Below are 19,660 nucleotides of genomic sequence, written 5' to 3'. Positions count from 1 at the left end.
AGTTACGGTAAGTCAAATAACGAACGGCTTGCCATAATATGACGCCCCCCGGCACACCACATCCAGTATATGTCTGCACATGGCCGTGGCTGCTACTCGACACGTGTCGACTCCACTCTACCAGTTGACCCGGAACACAGTCATTGTTCACAGGTACCTGCACACCCCGTGACATCTGTTACAGTGGCATAAGCCTCGCGCGTAGACAAGAGACAAGCGGAATGTCTGGTGGTTTTTACTGCGATAAAAACGGGGGGGGGGGAGGAGGAGCGGCTGCTCGCTTGGGATGGAAGGATTGGGGGACAGCGTTGAGCCGTGGGGTTGAGTGTGCGGTTTTCTGAACCGACCCTGGGCCTCCCCTAGGTCGACTCAACCTCAAATGAGTACCTTGGTGTGGTGTGCAAACATCGCCACTAGGGAGACAAAGGCGGAGGAACGTGCTGCTGGCCGCCCACGCCGTCGTGCGCCGTGCCGACCTTCACAGGTGCTCGCTAGCAGCACTTGCCTCAGGCTATACGGGGGATCTTTATCTTTATTCCCGTGTGCGTGCGCTGGCGACCGTCTATCCGCTGGGTCGCTCAGGCGCGCGCGCATCTCACACGTGAGCGAACGCACCACCCGCGGCACTGCCCGTGCACACAACACAAAGATCCTCCGTATAGCCTCATCAGACTGTTGGGGGCAAGTGCTGCCTATGGAGGCCGGCGCAGCACACACAGGAGGGGGTGGGTGGCCAGCACCGCGCCCGGCCGCCTTTGTCTCCCCAGTAGCGATGTTTACACACCGCACCAGGTACTCAGTTGAAGCTGAGTCGACCTAGCGGAGGCCCAGGACCCGTTCAGATAATCGTCGCTGTTGTTGGTCGTGAGCGGGAATCGAACGTCGGATCGCCTCGTTCGTAGCGCGGCGCGCTAACCGCTGTCCCACCGCCCCCCGGCTCCAACACCCACGTGCATTTACGCTGCCGCTGGGGAACCTTTGGTCCGCCAGCCACGGTGAAGAGACAGGCGGGGGGGAAATGGAAGATAAATAATCACGCGAGAGATAACCTGTGGTGGGGGAGGGGGTGGTGAGTGGGATCACCACGGCGCGGGGTCGTGGAGAGGAGGAGGAAGGGGGTGGGACGTGAACAGGCAGCGGCAGAGGCGCCGTTAGCAGCCCGCCAGCTGCTACGTGGCGACGCTGCGATGGAGATATCGAACGTTACCAGCTCCGCGATAATCGCGTCGTCCCCTTCGTTAAATATCGTCGTATCGCGATTATCGTTGCTCCCGAAATTCTGCAGAAATATCGTCTCGCTTGGCAAAGCACACGAATTATAGCGCGTCGAATTTAGCAAGCGCATGCATGCGCTATGAAGAAGGGGCATTGCCTAAAACGTCGCCCATTATATACATTATTATGTTAAGGCGCCCGCATTATTGACGATTGTGTTGGGTTCGTTTCGTTCTTAACTGTGTATGCGCAGCACTGTCAGCACAACATCAGTGGCGTCACGAGATATGATCTGTGCACAAGAACATAAAATAGAGGTCGTTATTGTTTTTACGTGGCTCAGCGTGTTGTTGAGATTTCGCTGAGAATTCCGCGTGAATAAAACAAACCGCGTGGTTTGTGATTTGAGTATTTATCGCAGGCTGTTGTGAGAAGGAGATCTGGGGTCGTAGGGCTCGTGTAGAGATGCAGGGCACCGGCGACGACGTGGCAGTGAGGTGGTGAGGCCAGGCACACCGCGCCGGGGGCAGCGGAGCGTGTCGCTGCGATGTCTCCTTCGTGTTCGTGGGTCGGGCGTGGCGTCGTTCTCCGCTGCACGGTCCACAACAGACGGGAGGAGATGCGTGGCACTGGCGGGGCAGCTTCTAGAGAAGGGGAGGAACCACGTGGGGGGGAGCGGAGAGAGACAGACAGAGAGAGACAGAGACAGACAGACAGACAGAGACAGACAGATAGACAGACATAAACAGAGAGAGACAGACAGAGAGAGACAGAGAGAGACAGACAGAGAGACAGACAGAGACATACATAGAGACAGAGAGACAGACACAAAGAGAGAGACAGACACAGAGAGACAGACAGAGAATGACAAACAGAGAGCGACAGAGAGAGCCAGACAGAGAGAGAGAGACAGACAGATAGAGACAGACAGAGAGAGAGAGACAGACAGAGAGAGACAGACACAGAGAGGGAGAGAGAGAGACAGACAGAGAGAAACAGACACAGAGAGAGACAGACAGAGAGAGACAGACAGAGAGTGACAAACAGAGAGAGACAGAGAGAGAGACAGAGAGACAGACACAGAGAGAGAGAGACAGACAGAGAGACAGAGAGAGAGACAGAGACAGACACAGAGAGAGAGACAGAGAGACATACAGAGAGACAGAGAGAGATACAGAGAGGGACAGAGACAGACAGAGAGACAGACAGAGAGAGACCGAGAGGCGTTGGAGGCAGGAGCAGAGTCGGTCCGAGTGGGCAGGGGGGCTGCTGGGTGTCCTCTCACTCTCTGTGTGTTGTCAGTGGGCCGCATGTGACGGGCCGCACTCAAGGCCACCAGGGTCCTGCCAGTGGCCCGCGGGCCTTGCAATGAAGATCCACAGCTGTAGCGACTCTGGGGGGCCCGGGGGAGGGTGGTGGGGGGCTGGAGGGGCAGTCACCCCTCGCCCCCCCTGCCCCCACCGTACCGTGGCGTCGCCCAACACCGCCCCACCGCTGAAAAAGCGAAGTGACCGCTCACTTCGTGTCGAGCGATTCAGCTGCATATGCGGGCAGCCGTCCTGGCCCCCCCCCCCGCCGCCTTGAGACCCCCCCCCCCCGAATATCGCTGCTGAAGGGCGCTTCACGCTGCGCCACAGGACACAGCAGCGCGATGGCCCATCTCGCCAGAGGCGTTGTTCGAGGCTACACGGGGGAGCGTTGTCTTTGGCCGTGCTTGCAGCTGCTGCTGCTGGTGGAAGGGAGGGAGGGAGGCGACGCGTTTCCTGCGCACTGATTTGGCTCTCGGGCAGGCCGTGGGCCACGTGGGTGACGCGGCCGCGGGCCACGTGGGTGGCGTGGAGGCCTTGCGGGACCGCTCGCGTCACCACTCGCCCACGTTAACTTTCCAGCAGTCACGGCGATGATTATTATTTGTCTTCTCTTACAACACAGCAAGCGGCCTGTTCTCCAAATATTAACATTACATTCGTGTACATTTTTTGGTATTTCTAAAAATATATATTTTTATTCAAGAAAATATGTAATATTTGTTTTTTTTATTCAAATTTTTTTACAAATATTTATTATATACATTATATATATATTTAAAAATTGTCGCGTATATATTTTGTTTAAAAAAAAAACCCCAGTGAACTCTGGAATGGTGCGTATTTTTTTGTACAGTTTCTCTGTAAATTTCCGCGGCTTTTCCCATTAAGAAGACGTCGGCACCGTCCACGCTTCCTCTGACAGTCAACGTGACCGCTTCTTCACGTTCCTGTCGACTGCCATCATTCTGCCTACCAGAACACACAGACAGCGCCGGATGAAGCGAGTGCGGGGCCAGTAACATGGTGTTATAAAGGGGCCCTAAATAAATAAATAAAACACTTAAATATTAAAACACAAATGATTAACTTGCATAGTAAAGTAATTATATTTTTTTATTTTGCTATACAGATATTACGACAAATCGCTAACCTTCAACACCCAGTCGTTCATAAGTTCATAAGGCAGTATAGTACTATAGTAATAGAGCAAGTGCAGAATCACGGAACCGGAATTGATAGCATTTAGCTACATATGTAGTAGCTACTATATATGTAGCTACTTGTGGTACGAGGATAATCCGGCACTGCATACAGACCCAGTACACGTGGATGTTTACTGGATATATATAGCTGTCTAAAAATACTTAAACCCTATGACACCCTGTTACATGTTGTGATGCTGGGGTCATGTTGCGTACTCGCACAACGTGTTCTTATACTTTGACAGTCCACCGGAACGTTACCTCCTCGGCTGAACCTGGTGTTTCTATGCATCAGCAAAATGAAAACTCGAGCGGATGTAATGGGTGGCCGGCACAGCGAGTCCCTTACAGCGGCAGCAGCAGCAACAGCAGCAGCAGAAGGAGCAGCAACAGGAGCAGCAGCAGCAGCAGGAGCAGCAGCAGCGCCTCGCGGCAGTGCAGGCGGCAGTCCCAACCTCACACTTTGTGAGAATCCCACGAAGAGCTCCCTCCACTGCCTCCCTCCCCTTCCTCTCCTCCCCTCTTCCTCCCCTCCCTCCCCTCTTTCCCCCTCCATCTCCTATCTCCCCCTCCCTCTCCTCCCTCCCCTCACTATCTCCCCTCCCTCCCATATTTCCCGCTCTATCCTCTCCTCCCTCCCCTCCCTCTTCCCTCCCCTCTCTCTCTCTCTATCCCTTTCCTCGCTCCCGTCCCTCTCTCCCTCCCCTCTTTCCCCCTCCCTCCCTCTCCTCTGTCCCCCTCCCTCCCTCTCCTCCCTTCTTCCCCCCTCCCTCTCTCTCCTCCCTCCCTCCCCCTCCCCTCCCTCCCTCCCCCTTCCCGTACCTTCCTCCCTCTCCTCACTACCTCCCCCTCCGCTTCCTCCCCTCCCTCCCTCCACCCCCTCCCACTCCCTCCCTCCCTCGCTCCCTTCCCTCCATCCCCTCCCTCCCCTCCCTCACTCCCTCCCTCCCCTCCCTCCCTGCCTGCCTGTGGCATGCTCTGTGTCAGCTCGCCATGCACTCCGTGCCAAGGTTGTGGGCACCCCCCCCCCCTCCTCATCCCCGCTGCAAGGTGCCGGGATCCCAGCGGCAGGGAAAGCACTTTTACAGATGAGTGAACTTCTCATTCCATCATCCGCCTAAAACAGAATAACAATAACAGCCACCACTGATGGGACCCTTGACCTCTGCATTCTGCTTACCATTGGGAGTCAATGGGGGTCAATGCAGCTGCGGGCTCGGCGGGAGAGCGGGCGGCTCGCAAGGCACCACAGGGCGGGCTCCCCGTGAAGACGGAGGGCGCCAGGGCCCCGCTCGTCAGGTTCCCTAACCGGCCAGGGTCTGCCCCGGGGTTTAAGCCTTCACTGTTGGGACAATGTTGGCGTGCGGTTTGGACCGTTGATCTACGTTTGACCAACGTCGGACCAATGGGTCGTGTCCATTTGGTGAGTGCAGTCCAACCCCGCACACCTAAGGCCCCCCCCCCCCCACCCACCGTGGCCACAGTCCCAGCTGCCCACAGCGTCTGGCCGCGTCGTGGCACGGCCTGCCGACGAAGCGGCCACTGGCCGGACTCCACGGTGGCTTCAGGGCCCTCCCTCCACACCGCCGAGGCAGCGGCTGTCGCTTGGCGATCGTCGTTGAGATCGCGATCTCAAATCCTGGTCGTGGAGTGGGGTGGAGGTTGACTTAGCCCATCATCCCGCCGGAGTCATTAAAACGGGCACCAATTTATGGGGGAAGTCAACAGCGGTCGTCATGTGGTCTGACTCGCGCCTGCCATAGGAACGTGGCATGCACATCGCTGCCGTGAAGATGAGATGAGCACCTGTGCTTCAAAGCTCACGCGAGCAGCTGGGTATTGGTGTGTTCCGCGCCGTGCCGGGTTCCCCGCGGTGTCTGCCGGAGCCCCGTGCCGCTCCTCTGCAGCGCTGACTGAGTCCCCGATGGGCGCTCTGCGGTGGAGCGGGAGGAAGGTTGCGAGGTCAAATCCTGGTTGGGGATTTGACTCGGCCCATCATCCCTCCGGGGTCGATACAATCACCTTCCGATTTGTCAAGGGTGCTTGTTCAATAGAGAGACTCGAAGAACGTGGAGTGCCCACTGCTGGCTCTGGGTTGTAAACAGGAGGTGAACGTCACCTCTATGATTGGTTTTCTTTTGGCAGTAAATCACCCTGGGCCCTTCGCGTTTCACCGGGCAGGGTGGCAGCATCACAGCAAGGGGCACCTGGGTTCGATTCCTGACTCGGGCACCCCTCTGTGCTACAGTCTGCACGTTCTCCCCCAGTTCGCCACGGCTCTCCTCTGGTTCTCCGCCGCCACCGCCTTCCCAGTGCCGTTCCCTCTCTGAGTCTCGAGCACCGCCATCCCCGCCCCTACGAGAGGGATGTCCCGGCCCCGAGCCGCTCGCCTCTCTTCAGCCAAACTCACGCCGTGTCGGCGAGCGTCTCGTGCGGAAACGCCCAGGCAACCTTCATCTCCCCAGCGCGTATGTGGCACACCGCACCACGCACTCAATTCAGGCCGAGTCTACCTAGGAGAGACGCAGGGCACTGTCCGCCGATGTTGGTCGTGTCCGGGAATCGAACTCAAGTCGCTGGATTCGTATCGCGGTGCGTGAACCGCTGCGCCACTCCTCTTCCCCCAACATGACAAAGGCTGCCCGTGTGGAGGAGGCCTTCACAGACTGCTGGGGCGAGGACTGCTAAGCGAGTCGCACCAATGAAGGAGATGGCGGCACACGAGGGGGTCCGGTGACCAACACCACACACATCGCGACAGGTACTCATTTGTCACTCGCGCAGATACTCACGCACATTCACAGACGTCGGCGAATCATTCGTAAGTTCACGTTTGATTAATTTAATTACCAACCACTGAATGCCATCGAAATTAATTGCGTCGAATAATGCTGATTTGCATTACTCTTCTGGGGGAAATTGCTCGAAGGCAAATTAAGCAATGAATGCATTGATTGGTCAGATACTTAACTGGATGAATAAATGATGCGGATAATGGATGCGTGGGTCACAGCGGAACGCACCCTTGATGCAGCGATGGAGAAGAGAAGCTCTCTGCGTACTGCACCAACAGCTTCCCGAAAGCTCGCTCGAGTCTCCGCTCACCGCGTCCTGCTCAGCGACGTCCCGGCTGGGGGTCATTTGGGCCAAATGCTTGTCGAATAATCGTGCGTGTCGGGAGTCAACGCCTGAGTGGCTGGGGACACTACCCCATCGCATTCTAGGGGACAGCGCTCAGCACTGGGTACTCGCTGCAGCTGCCACCTAAAGTCACCTTGTGGCCGTAGAGCTTGAGACTCTCTCTCACACACGTACACGATGACAGCCGCGCCACCACATTAACCAGGGTGGCCTGCCGGGCTCGAACCGCCGTGCCCACGGCGCGGCCACCACCCCCGAGGTGTATTTGTCGCGCGTCTCGCGGTGTTGACAAATCTCGGGCTGCGGCCGACACAAAAAAGAATGCGATCGAGCCGCGTCGATGGTGGAACTGCCCTGCCACGCGAAGCGGAACACTCCAACACGTTGGTCAGGAACGCCGACGTCTCTGTGTGGGGGAAGCGGTGGCGCATCGATCAGCGCTGCACGGCGCTACGAACCTGGCGACCCGAGTGCGATTCCCGCCGGCATGCCGATGACAGTGGCGAGTATTTGAACCGGTCCTGGGCCTTCCGCTACGTCGACTCAGCCTCAAATGAGTACCTGGTGCGGTGTGTAAAAAACATCGCCGCTGGGGAGACAAAGGCGGCCGGGTGTGGTTGCGGCCACCCAACCCCCCGTGTGCCGTTCCGGCCTTGACAGGTACTCGCTAACGGTTCTTGCCCCAACAGCCTGTTTATGGATGTACGGGGGATCTTTGTCTTTGTTGGCGTTAAATAAAACGTCGATACGAGGCGACGTTCTGGGCAATGGCCAAAAAAAAAGTCGCCACTGCCAACGCAGCGGCAGCATCACCACCATCACCACCACCACTACCACCATCACCACCACCACCATCACCACCAGGGCGATGCCTCCACACGCAACACAGGGGCCAGGCGAGCGGGTGAACGAGATTTGAGACGGAGTGGTGGTGGTGCAGTGAGTGGTGGTGGTGGTGATGGTTATGGTGGCGGTGGTGATAGTGGTGGTGGTGGTACAGTGAGTGGTGGAGTGGTGGTGCAGTGAGTGGTGGTGGTGGAGTGGTGGTGGTGCAGTGAGTAGTGGGGGTGGTGAAGTGAGTGGTGGTGGTGGTGCAGTGAGTGGTGGTGGTGGTGCGGTGAGTGGTGATATTATAAACACACACCAGCAAAGTAATTAAACAAACGCGAATAATAACAACAGCAGCAGCAGCCGCAACGGTAATCGCATCTGATAGCCGTGCCAGTGCAACAGAGGCCCTCGGGCCGAGTGTCGGTAGCGAGAGAACGCGGCATGGATGAGACGCCCAATGCCCTCGTGGTGGCAGGAGGGGGCTGCCTGGCGGGGTTCGGAGCGTGCCGCGTGGCAAGTCGCGTGCCGTGTTGGTGGCACGGCGGCCCGAGGTGCCGCGCGGGTCACGTGGCTCGCGCGCGTCACGTGGTGAGGCTGCACGTGGGGGGTCCCTGCCATCGTCTCGCTCGCGCCACGACTGGCGGGAGGGGCCTCCACTCGAGTCGGTGTTTGGCCTACTCTTCCAAGCCGTGGCCAGACGTGTTCGAAGACGCGGGCGTCCCCGCACTTCTCTCCACCGCTCGTGCAGCGAGTCCGCTCGCTGTGCTGCCGGGGGGGACGAAGGCGGGGCCGGGGGCAGCTTCAGCTGCCGCGCCTGCAGATCGAACCAGCAACTTTCCGGGTGGCAGGTCCGGTGCTGCTTACCGACACAGCGCCGCTGTGGCAGCTGCCTGCGTTGCTCAGTCTAAAGGGGAATTCACGGACCGTGCTTATTGCTAGAATGTGTGTACGTGCGGCAAACCGCTAACCGATTAGCACGCTTGGCTACGTAAGGTGCAAAAGAAGTTCAACACACCTTCAACCGGTTATTGCATTATATTCGGTTTCCGGTTATTTAACAACAAAACATCCCCGCTCTAAACAACCCCAATTCCTTCTCACCCACCCTGAGTCTAACCGGGCGCCGCGCTGCTGCTGCTGCTGCGCGAATTGTCGCGACTCGGGCGGTCGAGGCTGCCAGTCAACTGCGCCCGTGAGTCAGCGCGATGGGGTTGGTTGCTGTGGCCGTTGTGTGTTGTGCACGCGCGCCAGTGTGTGTGTGCACGTGCCTGTGTGTGTGCCTGTGTGTGTGTGCCTGTGTGTCTGTCGTGGGCAGTGCTGTGGGGGGAGGGCCAATGCCCATTGGCCTCTCCCCTCATGGCGTCTGTGACCACCACAGTGGCTAAACGGGGGCTCTGGACGGGTGCGAGGGGCTGGTAACCCCTCCACCTTCAATTAACCACCACTAAACTACGAATTAAACATAAACCTGTAATTAATAAGCTTGTGCCGGAGGCCCCGGGGGGTCAGGCTTTTATGACGTCTCCTGGCCAAACCCCATTTGGCGGAGCCAGGAGATTGAATTTTCACCCTCGGGGCTCCTCCAGAAACAACGAAAAACCATTGCGGATGGCCACGTGGAATGTTCGAACGCTCACTGCGGAGGAGAGGCTACCACTCCTCTGTCGGGAGCTGGACCGATACCGCCTGGATCTCTGTGGCATTCAGGAGGTCCGGTGGACCGGTTCTGGCTCCTGCCACCATGAGGGGTGGACAGTCCTCTACTCGGGGCAGGAGACTGCCAAACAACAGGGTGTGGCTCTTCTTCTGAACAAAAGAATGAAGGGGGCGTGGGAGCGTGGCGGTGAGTTGTGGGAAGCTGTAAGCCCCAGGATACTTTGGGCTCGCCTTCCCATCAACCAGAGGCGAGGAGTGGTGGTCGTGGTTACTTATGCCCCCACCGAAGACGAACATCCGTGGAGGGATGCAGGCAAAGCCGATGAGTCAGACGCTTTCTATGACCTCCTGTCACAGGTGCTGGCTAAAGTGGCCACTCGGGACAGAGTCATCTTGTTGGGTGACTTCAATGCCCGAGTTGGTCATGATGCTGGCACCTGGTCTGGAGTGATTGGAAGGCATGGGCCAGATCAGCTCAATAATAACGGTAGAAGGCTGCTCAAATATTGGAAGAGGTCACCCCCTGTGAGTGGCTGGCTGAGGTGCCAGCTGTTGAGGAAGTACTGAGGGCGATCCGGAGTCTGAGACCAGGGAAGGCACCGGGCAGAGATGATCTCCCAAGCGAAATGCTGAGGGAGGGTGGCGTTTGTGCACAGACTGCCCTATATGACATCATAACAACAGTCTGGACCACTGGACGGGTTCCGCAGGACTGGAAGGATGCCCTGGTGGTCCCCCTCTTTAAGAAGGGGGACCGTACCGACTGTAACAACTACAGGGGCATCTCACTCCTCAGTGTGCCGGGTAAGGTCCTGGCAAGGATTATTCAACATCGCCTTGCTAGGCACGCTGAGGAGAGGCTTGCGGAGCCCCAATGCGGTTTCAGGAAAGGGCGGTCTTGCACAGATGCCATATTTTCTGTCCGTCTGCTCCAGCAGAGGTGTAGGGAATTCCAAAAAGACCTACATCTCTGCTTTATTGACCTGGTCAAGGCCTATGATACCATCAGTAGGACTGGGCTCTGGGTTGTTCTTCGTGCTTTCGGAGTCCCTGACCCTCTGCTCACGATCATTAAGGACCTTCATGATGGTGAGCGGGCCCGGGTAAAACTACGTGGCCGGGAGTCGGAGCCTTTCCCTGTACACCTTGGGGTGCGACAGGGATGTCCTCTGGCTCCCACATTATTTAACATCTATTTCGACTGCGTAGTTCGTGAAGCCTTCAATAGCTGTACCGGGGGAATTACCATTTGGTACAGATATAATGGGAGGCTGATCGACGCCCGGGTGCGATCAAGGGATGGCTCCCTATTGGTCAACCACGTTATGTATGCCGATGATTTGGTAATAGCTGCTCATTCAGAAGAGGAGTTGGAGACGCTGCTGCTGAGACTGGAGCGTGCCACTAAGAGGTGGGGCCTTACCATCAGCCCCACCAAAACTAAGCACCTGCCTGGGTATTTTGTACCATCGGGCACTCCACCCCCACAACTCCCAATCGGTGATAGGGCAGTTGTGGAGAGAGTGGAGAGTTTCCCATACCTGGGCAGTGTGCTTATGACCGGCTCCAGTTTATCAGCAGAGGTCTCACTCCGAATCAGTCGAGCGGCAATATCTTTTCATCGGTTGCGTAACGCTGTGTGGAAGCTACCTGGTCTGTCGCTCCGCACGAAGCTTCAGGTCTTCTCGGCCACGGTCATTCCCTCCCTTCTCTACGCTTGCGAAACGTGGACCCCCCTAGTGGAGCATCTTCGCCGGTTGGAAACATTTAGGCTGGCCTGCCTACGATCCATTCTGGGTTTAACCAGGCTGGATTGTGTGAGGAGCTCACAAGTCCTTGAAAGATCTGGGCAAAGTCCCATCAGTGAGCTCCTCCGGCAGGCAAGGCTGCGTTGGCTGGGTCATGTAGCCCGCATGCCCAGCCACCGCATGCCTAAACAGCTTTTGTTCGGCCGGATCGAGGGGGCTAAACGGGCGCGGCACGGGCTAGAGAAGAGATGGAGTGATGTGGTACAGGAGGACGTGGAGCTGAGTGGACTTGCCGATGACTGGTACCAGCGGTGTCAAGATCGGCCTCAGTGGAGGAGGCTCGTCAAGGACGCTACTGGGCAGTTGGAGGCAGTCGCCCTCCAACAACAACGGAGGGCGGAGGAGCGACGCTCACAACAACGAGCGGAGCGCCGGGTGGCTAAAGCACAGCAAGTTGGCACAGTAGGGGGCACAGGTGGTGCATCAGCCAGTCATCTCGGTCATCTCGGTCAGTCGACCCTTGGCACCTGGGTCTGCCCCGTGACCTCCTGCCAGCGGGCGTTCGACACTTCACGTGGCCTCAGGGTGCACATGGCCTGGCACAAGCGTCGTGGTGACGTCACCGCCACTTAGTGGCGAATGGCGGTTGTTGTTGTTGTTGTTGTGCCTGTGTGTGCGCGTGCCTGTGTGTGTGCCAGTGTGTGTCCGTGCTTGTGTGTGTGCCTGTGTGTGTCCGTGCCTGTGTGTGTGCGTGCGCGTGCCTGTGTGTGTGCCTGTATGTGTGTGCCTGTGTGTGTGTGCGTATTCTTCCTTAGGGAGTGGTAGTGTAGGGGTTAGCGCGCTGCGCTACGAACCTGGCGACCCGGGTTCGATTCCCGCTCACGGCCAACACCGGTGACGATTATCTGAACCGGTACGGGGCATCACCTAGATCGACTCAGCCTCAAATGAGTACCTGGTGCGATGTGTAAACATCGCCACTAGGGAGACAAAGGCGGCCGGGCGTGGTGCTGACCACCCAACGCTTCGTGTGTCGTGCCGGCGTTCAAGGCGCTCGCGAACAGCACTTGCCCCTACAGTCTGCTAAAGACGACACGGGGGGCATTAGCATTTGCATATATGAGTCTGGGCGCGTGCAGCTTACGTGTGTACCGGCCAGGACAATCACGTGGCCACTGCCAGCTTCCCCCATGATGGCTCTGCCCACACAGCCTCACGCCGCTTCCATCTGGCAGCAGGAGCCGCTCGGAGACATGGCAGTGAGAGGTCCATCTGGTACGGAGACAAATGATCGATCAATACCCGGCTGCGGTGAAGGCATTGGCTCCCGACAAAGGCAACGATCCTCCACATAGCCTCCAACAGACTACTGGGCCAGCGGGCTCCTCGGGAGCCCACCGACCGCAGACTTCGTCTCAGCGGAGAGCTGCTCCCAGCGAGCCGAGCGTCGCAGGCACTCGGCCACACGCTCGCCGCGCCACACAGATGACCGCGTGGAGCGCGGACGTCGCGTTCCACAGCGTGCCAACTTCTCAGCGAGCACGCACGAGGGGAGAGTCAATGCAGACATGCACGGAGCTGGCTGTGCACGTGCCCTGCTGTGCTGCAGCACTGTGGGCGGCAGCAGCAGCAGCAGCAGCAGCAACAGCAGCAGCAGCCAGGGTTGGTGGATCACGACACAGACGGGCTGGGAAGCTCCCTTCCTGTGGGCGTCGAGGTGCCGTACCCTGGCTCGCCACGAGAAGGCGGCGATTGCAAGCGGACTAATCGCCATTTGTGTCCATCTGTACGGGCACAGAGTGTCCCCCCCCTCACTCCGCTCAGCAGTAATTGGCTGAAAACATATTTTAAAAACCCAAATGTGGCAGGACCCTCCTGAAAGAGAGGCATGTGACTCAGTGTGGCTTTCCTAGAGGAAGCAGTACATAATTATGATTGTTATCATAATGGTGTTGTTATTATAATCCTCATGAAACTTCAGAACCCCACCCCCGCAGAGGCAGATGCGGGGGTGGGGTTCCCAAAATTCGCACGTTGGCAGCGCCCTGCGAGAAAGAAGCTCATTAACAAAACATAACAGAACGAGTCAATATCAACACACACCGACTTAATGAGTATCCCCCCCTAACCCGCCTCTGACCACGGGGCCTGTACACTGTACAGTACCACTTCACCCTCCACGCCATTCAGTGAATGTCCGTGACTCGGAGGTTGCGATCGGGTCGGGGAGTCCGACTCTCTGCGTCCGTAGCGGTGCACGGGGCTGCTGCTTGCGGTGGGGCCAGCGGTGACGTGGACACACACGCACAGACAGACGTGTGGACACACGTGTGGACACACACGCGCGGACACATATGTGGACGCTGGTGAACACACCACGTGGACGCACCGGCGGTCACTCGACGCGCGTGCGTCGCGAGCTCGAGAATCGACGTTCATCGTCGCGGTCGTTTCACCTCCGGTGATCGCCCCGCCACATCGGCGGGAGGCCATTGTGTGCCAATCGCCGTGGGCTAAATCGTCAAACGTGACACCTCGTCCCGTCGACGGTGACCGAGGGAGGATAGCGAGGAGCGGTGGCGGTTCTGTAGGGGTGGGGGAGCCTCGCCGCTCTCTATCCGGCGCTAACGAGATGGAGCGACGTCAGCCGGCTCCTGACGAGCGCAAACTTGTTCAGGAAACCGCCGTGTGATCAGAATAATGAAGACTGCCGGCGGTCAATTCCTGGGGCACGCAGCGCCACGTCGTTCCGCGGTTCTGCCGCCGCGGTGTCCCGCTGCTCATTTGGGCTCCGGCTTGAAAGCAAACGCCGCGACGTCGATTTTACAGAAACAGCCAGAGACCCCTTCGCTCTTCTTCGGGCGCGCCGAGCGGCTGGTGGCGTCGAAGCGACGGCACAAAAGCAGAAGCCCCAAAACACTGTCGGATGAAAGGGCTCCGGTGGCGTGCCGAGGCTGTTCGGCAAATTACAAACTGTCTACCCGAGGAATATCGCCACACTCCAAAGTTTGACTCGGCAGCGCCAACGCCGTAGCAACCCCCCACCCCCCACAGACAACACAAATAAGAACGGAGAACAAACGCGTGAATAATCAGCACGTCTCGTGTCTCGTGTGCACCGGCGTCACGCGCGCCGCGTGTCGCGATAACGACGCCGCTGTTAATGAGCGGCGCAACGGCGCCTGGGAGCGAGGGTCGCTTCTCGCGCCGCGTAACGAGTCGAGGCGTGGGCCCGGTGGGGGGTGCGGGGAGGCGGGGACGAGGGAAGTCCACGGTGATTGATGCCTCACGCCGGCCCGGCCGGGTGCCGGCACTCGGAGCGAGCCGCGTCGATCTTCGCCGCGGCCCCGGTTGGCGGCACCAGCCGATGGCCGCGCCGTCGGCTGCGCCACCGCGCACGTTCAGCCCCTAGGCAGGCCTGGGTGGGTGGGGGGGGGAGGCAAAAATACGGGCGATGATTGCTCACGCTGCTTCATCAGCGGCAACTCCAGTTAATAATAAATAACATCGTCGTCGTCGTCACCGTCATCATGAACACAATTTGTGGCGCGCGCACATTTCACGAAGTGTTCGATGGGCGCAACGTTCGATCGAGAGCTCGGAGGTGCCGAGCCGGAGCTCGAAGCCACTCAAATGGTAGCCTGAACCAGGTGAGAGCCTGAACCAGGTGAAAGCCTGAACCAGGTGAGAGCCTGAACCAGGTGAGAGCCTGAACCAGGTGAGAGTCTGAACCAGGTGAGAGTCTGAACCAGGTGAGAGCCTGAACCAGGTGAGAGTCTGAACCAGGTGAGAGCCTGAACCAGGTGAAAGCCTGAACCAGGTAAGAGACTGAACTAGGTGAAAATCTGAACCAGATGAGAGCCTGAACCAGGTGAAAGCCTGAACCAGGTGAGAGTCTGAACCAGGTGAGAGCCTGAACCAGGTGAGAGCCTGAACCAGGTGAGAGCCTGAACCAGGTGAAAGCCTGAACCAGGTGAGAGCCTGAACCAGGTGAGAGTCTGAACCAGGTGAGAGTCTGAACCAGGTGAGAGCCTGAACCAGGTGAGAGTTTGAACCAGGTGAGAGTCTGAACCAGGTGAGAGCCTGAACCAGGTGAAAGCCTGAACCAGGTGAGAGACTGAACTAGGTGAAAATCTGAACCAGGTGAGAGCCTGAACCAGGTTAAAGCCTGAACCAGGTGAGAGTCTGAACCAGGTGAGAGCCTGAACCAGGTGAAAGCCTGAACCAGGTGAGTGCCTGAACCAGGTGAGAGCCTGAACCAGGTGAAAGCCTGAACCAGGTGAGAGCCTGAACCAGGTGAGAGCCTGAACCAGGTGAGAGTCTGAACCAGGTGAAAGCCTGAACCAGGTGAGAGTCTGAACCAGGTGAGAGTCTGAACCAGGTGAGAGCCTGAACCAGGTGAAAGCCTGAACCAGGTGAGAGACTGAACTAGGTGAAAATCTGAACCAGGTGAGAGCCTGAACCAGGTGAATGCCTGAACCAGGTGAGTCTGAACCAGGTGAGAGCCTGAACCAGGTGAAAGCTTGAACCAGGTAATAGCCTGAACCAGGTGAGAGCCTGAACCAGGTGAGAGTCTGAACCAGGTGAGAGTCTGAACCAGGTGAGAGTTTGAACCAGGTGAGAGCCTGGACCAGGTGATAGTCTGGACCAGGTGAGAGCCTGAACCAGGTGAGAGTCTGTACCAAGTGAGGGCCTGGACAGGTAAGAACCCGGACAGGTGAGAGCATGGACGGGTGAGCCTTGAGTTTCGGCTAGAAGGTGGATGATGGTGCCTGGGTGCTGCTGCTGCTCAAGGGCAGCGGGCGCGATGGGCGCCTTGTTCGGTCATCTCCGTAGGGGCGCGGCTCTTTGTCAGCCTCTGTGACGCTTCCAGTCGGCGCGGCGGAGCTTCTGGCGACGGGGAGTCGAAGGCCGACACGGATGAGTGACGGTCCGTGTGGGCCGCGTGCGGAGCATGGTGCCGGCTGGGCGCGTCCGTCCAGGGAGCTCACACGGCAAAGGTCGGGCGAGCAATCCCCTTGACCATCCGGCTGAGTGAATCGTTCCCATCAACCAGTGACCTCATCATGGACGAGGTCACCGGTTGATGACGTTCTCCAACTGCGTCAAAATCCGCGTGGCCCAGGTCGCGGTGCCCGTGGCTGTTGATGCCGCCTACAGAGCGGGATGGATGAACTCGGCTTGCCAGCGCTCGCAAATCAATTGCGAATCATGATCTCGTAACATTCACTCATCAACCATTATCGCTACGCCACGCGACAGCCCACCGAGACAAACGCGTCTCTTATTCACTGGTGGCTAAGGAAACACATGAGAATCACAGCAACATAAAAACAGTCGTAACCAACACACTCAGCAAGTGAACATTGGCAGTGTGACGTTGCAGAGGACAAGCGTTGTTGAGTAAGTCGCGTGTCAGCTGCACGGGTTAAACCTCCAAAGCACTCGCATCCATAGGGAGCAATTAAGAAAAGTAATTGCCTCACTGAAACTGGGGAGGAGCGAGGCTTAACACAGAGGATTTCGCAGCCGATATTAAGATTCATAATTGCATTTTGGGTTAGGCGACGTAAGGATCAGAGAAAATCTACGTTGTAAGACCCTCCACCACCCGACACAGCCCAGGAAATGACAGGACATTGTCATGCGTGCAAGCTTTTTAACGATGCGCAACTTGTTCCTATTATTATTGTTGTTGTCTTTGTTGTTTTGGTTCAGCTCACTCGCAGGCGAGATGAAGAACAACTTCTCACAGCCAGGTTGAGGAATCGGAGACCATTTTTTGGCGAAGCTGAATTTTTCATGATGAAAAGCGGCAGCAGCAGCAACAACAACAACCCAGGCAGTGCCGAGAAGAACATCGCCATCGATCGGTGCGCGTTGCCAACTGTGACGTCACCTCTCAAACCAACGCGTGCGCCGAGACAAAAAAAATGGAACAAAAAAAGTGGGAAAATGCGCAGAGCAGCAATGAGATGAAGCTGACTCCGGTCCGGGGGGGGGGGGGTCGAGCCACTGCTATGCGCGAGGCCACCACGGCCGGCGGTGAGGAAATCCACATCGGTTCTCGTATTGGCCTTCAAGGCCAAAAGGGGATCGTGAGCCCCAATATATCTCGAAGATCTGCTGACACGGTACGCTGCCCCCTGTGCTGCAAACTTCGATCCGCCAAGCCCGGGCACCCTGAGTGTACCGCGGACAAGTCGCGTCCAGTGGGTGATGGTGATGATCGAAAGCGTTCAATAGTCAGGCGCCTCGCTGGTGGAACGTCTTGCCCCACTCCGTTGAGCGACGCTCCGTCAGTCGAGGTTTTTCAGGGCTCAACTTTCATTTGTTTTCTCTTGCGCATCCCTCTGTGTAAGGAGTTGTTTACCTCTTAGTTTGAATATTCAGGGGTTTGACTGTGATTGTGTTGTAGAGCGAGTGGCACTCTATAAAACTGAGTTCTACTTTACTTTCTCTCAGGAAGAGAGACGGGGCGTGGGGGGGAGCAGGGGGGCGCGGGGGGGGAGCAGGGAGCCGCGCGGAGCGACGCGCAGAAGCCGCATGGAGGGGGCCACGCGGCCTAGGGGACAACGCGGAGACGTCACAATCCAGTGCCGCCACAGTCCTGTACGTACTGTAGGTATTGTAAGTACAGTAGAACCCCTCTTGACGACCACCCTTGTTCACGAGCAATCGCTTAACGACGGGCCTCCATAGAACCCAACGTGTAGTGTATAGCGTAGTGTATCATCTCTCTATCCTTAATCTCCCCCATTAACACAACTGACGTGCTTGCGTGCGGGGATGGAATTCCTTTCCAGCTCAGACCCCGCCTGCTTGCCCTCTCTCGCTGTGGTCTTCCTGGTTCATCAGTTCCACTGCTGGATGATTTTTTCCGCCTGAGGACGACCGCTTGTGTTGCGATCGGAACGTCGTGATATATTATTTTTCATTTTATTTTTCTACCTCCATGACTTTACCGAAAGAACGAAAGAGTATAGTGTATAGTTGTGTGGTGTATAGTAGTGTAGTGTATAGTGTAGTGCATAGTAGTGTATAGGAGTGTATAGTAGTGTAAAGTGTAGTGTATAGTGTAGTGTATAGTAGTGTATAGGAGTGTATAGTAGTGTATAGTGTAGTGTATAGTGTAGTGTATAGTAGTATACAGTAGAACCCATCATAATAGCCACCCCTGTTAAAGACTAATCACTTAACGACGGGCCTCCATAGAGCCCAATGTGTTCGCTTCGCGAACACGACCATTCCCCTGTTAACGACCATTCCCCTGTTAACGCCGGGCATTGCAGCGCTGTGAGCGACAGCGGTTGGGAGGGCTTCATCCAGCAGTGGATAGACCCTGACTCGGTAACGATGACAAGGAGACCGTTGCACACGCAAAACAAAAAATCGCAGCTCCACGTCTGTTGAGCGTTGACCGTGATGGAGGCGTCCCCCGGGGGTGCAGCTTAGTGTGGCTCTAAGCAATGATTACAACGCAAAGACAGCGATTGTGATTTGCATTTATATAGCGCTTAAATACTTAAAGCATCCCTGCACAAAAACGGGCAAGTAATAAATCGCGCGAGGGGAGCACTGGCGATGCACCGGCGACAGCGATAAAGAGTCAAGCGAGTCGGCAGCCCCGCGACTTGAACACAAAGGCGCTCCCCCAGTAATCGTGCCGCTACTAAAACTCTCATCGATGCGACGAGACTTTTCCTGTCGGGCTGCTGGCCGGGCTCCTGTCCGTCACAACAACAACAACATCAGCTCGACTGGCAGTGGCTGCGGAACGTTGCCAGCCAAAGAAGACGAAGAAGACGAAGCTCTAGAGACAAAGAGAAGAACAACGGAAAACGACAGTGAAGAGTCGACGAGGCTGGTTGTTGTGGTTGTTGTGGCTGTTGTTGTGGTTGTTATTGTTGTTGTGGTTGTTGTGGCTGTTGTTGTGGCTGTTGTGGTTGTTGTTGTTGTTGTGGCTGTTGTGGTTGTTGTAAATCACCGTCGAAACGTCACGGAGCTCAAATTGTAAATGTTGTGGGTTTCCTCTCCAACACACCGATTTACTGAACTGATAACGAATTGGCACGTTTTATTTACGAATTGGCACGTTTTATTTACGAATTGGCTGTGTCGGTGGTGGTGGGTTGAATGACACATTTATCCTTACGCGATCTAACAAAAAAAACCCTTTATTATGGATGTTGGTCGTGAAAGCCTCCGACTGCCGCTACTACTGCTACGTGTTAAAGGGACACTGTAGAGGCGGAGTAGCGAAACACAGGAGGCTGGCACGGCTCATCTGAAATCGCTCTCACTTTTCAATTCGTGCTCCTATTATGAATGTCATCCTGTCGCCGCAATATTCTTAATTCCTCGAGAATATAGGCGAACCAAAAAAACTTCGCAATACGTATTATCTTGCCATTTTATTATTCCGTAAAAACAAGCAGATTATTTAGAGTGCTTCCGAGTAGAGGGGGAATTGTGAGAAGCGCGTGGCCCATTGACAGCTGTCTCGAAATTTGCGTTACAGAAGCAGCAACAGCGGGCTGCCTACTCGGAGTGATGA

The 19,660-nt window shown here is 56.6% G+C and overlaps 1 long non-coding RNA gene across 1 annotated transcript; it reads left to right on the top strand.

Moving 5' to 3' along the window:
- Positions 1–5,089: 5,089 nt before the first annotated feature.
- Positions 5,090–17,441, top strand: LOC144947611 (uncharacterized). The gene is made up of 3 exons (XR_013640082.1): positions 5,090–5,150; positions 5,976–6,488; positions 16,822–17,441. It is a non-coding gene; the product is annotated as an uncharacterized LOC144947611 (long non-coding RNA).
- The last annotated feature ends 2,219 nt before the right edge of the window (positions 17,442–19,660 follow it).

This window comes from Lampetra fluviatilis, chromosome 46 (assembly GCF_964198595.1).
Source record: "Lampetra fluviatilis chromosome 46, kcLamFluv1.1, whole genome shotgun sequence".
Classification (NCBI taxonomy): domain Eukaryota; kingdom Metazoa; phylum Chordata; class Hyperoartia; order Petromyzontiformes; family Petromyzontidae; genus Lampetra; species Lampetra fluviatilis.
The sequence above is the reverse complement of the archived record's forward strand: the minus strand, read 5'-3'. Positions and strand labels throughout refer to the sequence as shown.